General features: G+C 42.7%; 1 long non-coding RNA gene across 2 annotated transcripts; it reads right to left on the reverse strand.

The window, feature by feature from the left end:
• Positions 1–352: 352 nt before the first annotated feature.
• Positions 353–3,190, reverse strand: LOC147975714 (uncharacterized). Of its 2 annotated transcripts, XR_015602067.1 has the most exons (7): positions 3,043–3,190; positions 2,947–2,982; positions 2,735–2,829; positions 2,586–2,653; positions 1,987–2,510; positions 1,210–1,486; positions 353–1,133 (listed from the first exon to the last, which is right to left on the reverse strand). It is a non-coding gene; the product is annotated as an uncharacterized LOC147975714 (long non-coding RNA). The 2 variants fall into 2 exon arrangements; XR_015602066.1 differs by having other exon boundaries at positions 2,947–3,190.
• Between the last annotated feature and the right edge of the window lie 3,101 nt (positions 3,191–6,291).

The following is a 6,291-nucleotide window of genomic DNA, read 5'->3' on the forward strand; positions in this document are numbered from 1 at the left end:
TACAAGTCACCAGTATGATATATGAATAAACTGGTGTTTATTACAAACCGGTCTGGCTTTACTGTAAATCGGCAAAACAGGGAGGAGTTATCAGTACTAAAGATTTGGGTTATCACCCTTACTACAGAAAGTTCGTGAGGCCAACGATGTGATTCAGTGTCAAAGGTATGATATATTTCATATTTGATTGTCATTCAAAATAGCCTAGTTATAAACCCGGATTATATGTTGGGTATTATGACCCATCCGGCGATAAACCGCCAGGACACTTTCAACTTGTTATAAGCAGAAACAGGTCAAATAAAGCTGCTAAGATCATAAGGAGACATAACATAAACCAAGGCGGATTAACAGTGTCATGCAAAGTGAATATGCACGATGGCATAGCAGATCAAGTGTTTTAACTAGCCTATTACAAGGCGTTTTGATGCCAAAAATGATAATTGTTTTCAGCAAGTATTACATTATGAAGAAGATTAAACCGGCCTCTGGATCATGACTCTTCAACAGGCTGTCTTGACGGTTGTGGATCATCCTGCACCGGTTCACCCTCCTCCTCTCCACCCAGCAGCTAAAAATCAATGGTGGTCCAGTCGATTCCAGTTAGGGCCTTGAATATAGCTTCGTCGCTTAGAAGTTTGAAGAGGTCAACATTAGGAGCGTAGGTATGCTTACGGAGTGGCGGGATAAGATCCTCCACATCATGAGTTGGTGCAGCAAGTCGTTTGTTGTCAGCATCATAAACCGGCTGATAGTGAGAAAGATCTGTTTCTTCGGCCAATTTACTCGCTAATGGGCGCATGTCCTTTGTCAATGTTCGAAGATCATCATTATCAAACTCTGACCCGTCTTCCTTTATGCTGGGATAGCCGCGTCCTATGTCAGCTGAGTCAAGATCTAGTATCCAGGCTTTAGCCCGGATTAGCGCAGTCAGAGCACCTGCCCTTGCAGCTGATCTTTTCAACTCGTCCAACCGGGCAGATAGCATTGACAGCTTTTCTAAGGTTTCCTTGATCAGGTGGGGGGGGCAGTTTGTTATGAGTAGTAGTGCAAATGATCCATTGTGCGTCGGTATATAACCGCTCTATTCAATTTCTTCTGCATATTAGAGCCCATGTGGGTAATGCGAGATCCTGCATCATTAAATATATTGATAAACCGGCAGTTTATAGGACAATACATGTTGAAGATTATCATAAGGGTACTTACCAAACACAGCAGTTGTCATGGCATTGATTTGCCGCATCAAGCCAGTCAATTCTTCTACTACTGGTTTAAGAGCAGCTTCAGCATGCTCCGCCCGCTTTAGCAGCGTTTCTTTTTCAGCTTCCCATCCTGCCCGTTCGCTTTTAAACCCTTCTTTCAGTTGTTCCATGGCTGTTAAAGCGCCAGTCAGCTCTTCTTTAGCTTTGGAAGTTTCTGCCTGCTAGGACTTAATATTTTCCTGAAGATCGGCAATTTGAGATTCTTTTTGGCTTAGATCGTCCTGAAAGCGACATGAAAGGAGTTAGTAGTGCATATTTGAAGTCCCAAGCACATGGCAAGTTATACACTTGGCACTTGGGGGTTATGCATATGGCTTTTGTCAACTAACATTTTCATGTCCCAAGCACATAACAAGTTATGCACTTTGCACTTGGGGGCTAATGTATATTTTCTCAAGTCACAAGTATGGATTTTTCTTCATCAATCGGTTTACAAAGATGGTTATCTAGCATTTTGGAAGCTTTATGACAGAAAGGTACTGATTCATCCTAAAGGTATAAACCGATCCCTGGGGACTACACAAGCAAAAATTGCATGATTCATACTTGTCCCGATTCATCATGAAACGACAAACCGGCCCTTGGGGGATACGTAGGCAAAGTTGAAGTATTACAAAGTCCCGGTTCATGTTGATATCATAAACCGACCCTTGGGGGCTACAGGAGTTGATATTAGAAATTGAACAAGAGAAACAATTATGAAGAGTTAAACAGTGTTTACCTCATATCGCTCCTTCATCAAGCCTACTAAACCGGCTTCATAGTCGCGGCTGGTATACGGGCGGTTCAAGAAGCCAGAATGAATCTGTTGGGCACTGAGGTTGGCATAGCTAGATAAATCTGTTTTCCACCTGCCCTTATCCATAGCAGAAAACTATTCCTTGGCACTATGCTTTGTATAAAGTGATAGGATTGCCAGGGGTGGTGTGGCCGATGCCAGTGACAATGACATCGTCCGATTGGTCTGCAGCCGCTTTGGCTAGATTTGGCGGTTCATTAGCTACTTTGGCTGGGGTTGGCGGTTCGTTTGCAGCTCTGGCCGGGCTTGGCGGATCAGTAGCATGGCTGATGGGATCCTCTTCCATTGGTTCAGCAAAGGTCTCAGGATTTTCTGGTGGTGGATCATCATGTATAGCGTCAGCATTCGGCTCAAATTGTTCTGGAGTCTCTGCCGGGTTATCGTCACCCAGGTTATCATCAGTTGGCTTATTGAATTTGGCCTTTTTGCTGGGCCTGGCTTTGGCTCTGAAAGGAAAAGACATAAAGGTTAGATATAACAAATAAGTATAAAGCATCAAGAGTTATGTTGAAAGTGCTCACCCAGGAACAGTCTTTAGAGGAGGGAGTTATGTGGTCGTTGACTCGCCAGATGATGAATGAGGTGTTCCCTGATAGGTTGAATCAGACAGATTAAGAGGTTACCTAAAATAACCCGCCTTGGGATAAGAAGTATCAGAAATATATGAGACCTCTGATCGACGTTTTCGGGTTGGAGTGTTTGGTAAACTGGCTGAAGTAACTGGCTGCTGTGCCGTGTTGTGCGGCGAGCTTCATGCTGTTGTTTCTTCAAAAGAAAGTTGGGATCCAGATAAGCTAGAGGGTGTGAAAATTTTACTTTCCGGTTTGCTTGACGGATTTTCTTTGTTGGCTGACGATCTGAACCGGAGGAAAGAATAATTACCTCTACATCTTCAGCCCGGCTAGCTTCAGCGTCCTCCTGGTAAGGGTCATTGTGAATGAGGTGTATGAAAAATGAACCAAGAGAATCAAGTTCTACCTCTGAGTCAGGATTATCAAGATCCTCGTCGAGGTTGAGCCCGGTGGATTCAGCAGTTTTCTTCTTGGCAAGTCTTTTAGTAACCTTGGTCTTGTGGCGAGGCGTCTTTGCCGGTTTATCCTGAGGTTTCTTCTTCCAGAACGGATCATCACCCTACCAAAGATTGACAAAGTTTATAAGAAACAGTTAAAAATATCAGGTACAAATAGGAGTTAGGCAATTCTTATAGCTGGCGGTTTATTCAAAACGCAGAAGGGACTTAGCCCTGTTTTACTACAGACACCCACCGATTCATCCAGTATCTTTTTAACAGCTTCAGTGATTTCAGCGTCAGTCAACTAAATGTCAGTGCGCTGTTGAGGATCTTTTGAGTCCCCTGTATATTCGCACATTAAACCGGGACGACGACTTAAAGGGAAAATACTCCAAGATATCCAGCAACAAACAAAATCAATTCCTGTCAAACCATTAGCCACAAAGGCGCTGAGCTTGGCGAGTTGTAGTGCATATTTGGCTCATTCCTTTGCAGTCAACCGGTGATGACAATAACCCGGCATAGGATTCTCATCTTCAGGGGAAGTATCTTTGCAATATAACCAAGTCTCTTTCCAATCCTTAGGATGACTATGATGCTTGGCGTGAGGGAAGCTGACATCTTTCTTTTTTGAATTGAAACGCCGCCAAGTTCTGTATTGGGCCCATCCACAAATTCAGTGCGGCGGTTTAAATAGAAAAAGTCCCTGAATAGTTCAACAGTCGGTTCTTCTTGCAGATAAGCCTCACAAAAAACTTGAAAATTACAAATATTGGATACTGAGTTAGGTCCAATATCTTGAGGGTGGATCTAGAAGCTGGCAAGCACATCACGGAAGAATTTTGACCCGGGAGGTTTAAAACCATGGCTCAGATGATCAAAAAACACAACTATCTCACCATCCTTGGGTGTAGGAGGATTTTCTGAACCGGGGCTTCGCCAGTGGATTTCACTCTGCTTTGGTAAAGCACCAGTGATAACACATCCTTTCAGATCTTCTTCCTTAATCCGAGATGGAACCCAGTTACAAGCATAGAAGGTCTTGGCCATTTCTTAGACAACCTAAAGGAAGGTTTGTGCCAGTTTAAGAGTCATGGTTGACAAGCATAAAGCGTTACAGGTTAAAGGACAAAAGGTTTTCCAGCATGCAACAGTTGTTAAACCAAAGGTTAATGCTAGTATAAAGGACAAAGTGATTGGCGGTTTATAAGGGGACTAATGGAATATGGCAGGTTATTTTCTAAAAGATAAACCGCCTACATGGACAATCGGAGTATAGATCTGAAGCCAAAAAATGACTAAGTGAAGAAGAACAAGTTTCACAGTTTTACATTAGAATTTCAGATCTACCGCATGTCAGGAAAAGGAAAATATTCAGACCTAAGGGTTGGTGCTTGAGCAGTTTATGAAGTTCCAGATCAGGTTTTTCTATGCAAATGGAATGATCTAATGCCAAAAAAGGGACTGTCATTGCTACCGCACAAGAGTGTATTATGTTTGGAACCTATGATATAGGCTATAACGAAGAATAGGGGAAGAACAACGCAAAGTTCCATGAGCCTGTGCGAACCCTAAAAACGGATCTACAGAGGAAAGAAAGAAGAACTCACCGAGGCTGTTGAAAAGCGGAAAGGCGCTGTGGTTCTCTGGTCGAATCAGGTTGATGCAGCGGCTGTTGTTGGGGTAGATGAGAAGGTCGACGGTGGCGACAGTGCTCGAGTGTTGAGGCGACGCAAGGAGGAAGAAAGACGAAGGGGCAAGGGGAGAAAAGTAAAGGGACCTTCGAGCCTATTTATAAGACGAAGGGATAAGTGACAGGCGTGGGAATTCTGGAAGCCCAAAAATTGAATATGTCCCAGAGCTGTCGCCTCGATTTTCGGAGGCTCATTAATAAAAGTAAGGTATATATGGTTTTTTAATGAACAGGTGACGTCATGGAGGTTTATTATAATCCTGGAAGATGACGTCATGGCGGATTATAAGGTTTACTCGAAGGTGCTGAAGAGGAAGTTTTTCTAAGTGTTGAAGATTGACATGAACAGGTTCAAATCAATCTGGGGCCTAATGTTGGAGATATAACTACTGAGTGTAAACCACGCAGGAGGGGCCGGGTTATACCTGTAATGAGTTATTCATATTGAAGCCCATGAAGACAAGGAGTATGGCGCTTTAATATGAGAGGTCTAAAAGCCTAGGGCCAAAAGGAGGATTATGGCCCGTAGACACAAACCACCATAAGGTGTGTAACTTGTGTTGTAAGATAGGAAAGAGTAGAAACCGAGCCGGACACGTGTATAAGCCGTCCGGGATTCTGTAAACCGCTGGGCGCAGCCTGTGTATATAAAGGGACGACCCAGCGATCGTTCAAGGATAAGAAACAACAACTCAAGAGCCAGGCAAAGCGGACTCACTCCCTGGTCATCAAAACCCTAGCAATCCCATCATAACTGGAGTAGGCTTTACCTTCACCGCAAGGGGCCAAACCAGTATAATTCCTTGCGTCCTTTGTCTGCTTTAGCCCCTTTAAGCTAACTATGTCGTGATGGCTCCATGACTAAGTCCTCACACCGGGACATCTGCCATGACAATCCCACGACACTAACGAAACCGGAACTATCGAGAAGAAGCACAACCGGAAAGAAGCAAACAACATGGTAAACCAACAACCATAATCATGGCATGATGCACATTCAAGTATGATGCATATCCGGTTTAATGATTCATGGCATGGCAAAGTGCAACAAACAATACTAAAAATTAAGTGGAGCTCAATATGCAATGGTTTGCCTATTGACGAAACATCACACAATTATTTAGTTCACTCTCATTTAGCTAATCATCAATATTAAATGTTGGTTAATATGGCAGGAGATGAAGCATAAGCAAACTACACATCTAGACAAGTTTAGATGAGGCTGGAATAATAAACAACAAATTCAGAAAATCCCCATGTGCATATTTCGAATTTGGTATTGTTCCGCCCTATACACAATTTTAATGTTTTTAAACAGCAAAATAAAGCGCACCAAGTTAATCTATGCATTTTCTACCCCATTTACATATAAAGTTTATTTAATTCGGAGTTACGGTTATTTAGTTATGCAATAAACAATTTTAACATGTCATTATACAAATTAAGTGCAAACATCAATTTCAACATTCCAAACATGGATGAAAGATGCAGATTATAAAAGTACAGGAAAATCTGAGCATTA

The sequence above is a fragment of the Triticum urartu genome, chromosome 4A (assembly GCF_056163025.1).
Source record: "Triticum urartu cultivar PI428250 chromosome 4A, HENAU_Tu73, whole genome shotgun sequence".
In the NCBI taxonomy this organism is placed as follows: Eukaryota; Viridiplantae; Streptophyta; class Magnoliopsida; order Poales; family Poaceae; genus Triticum; species Triticum urartu.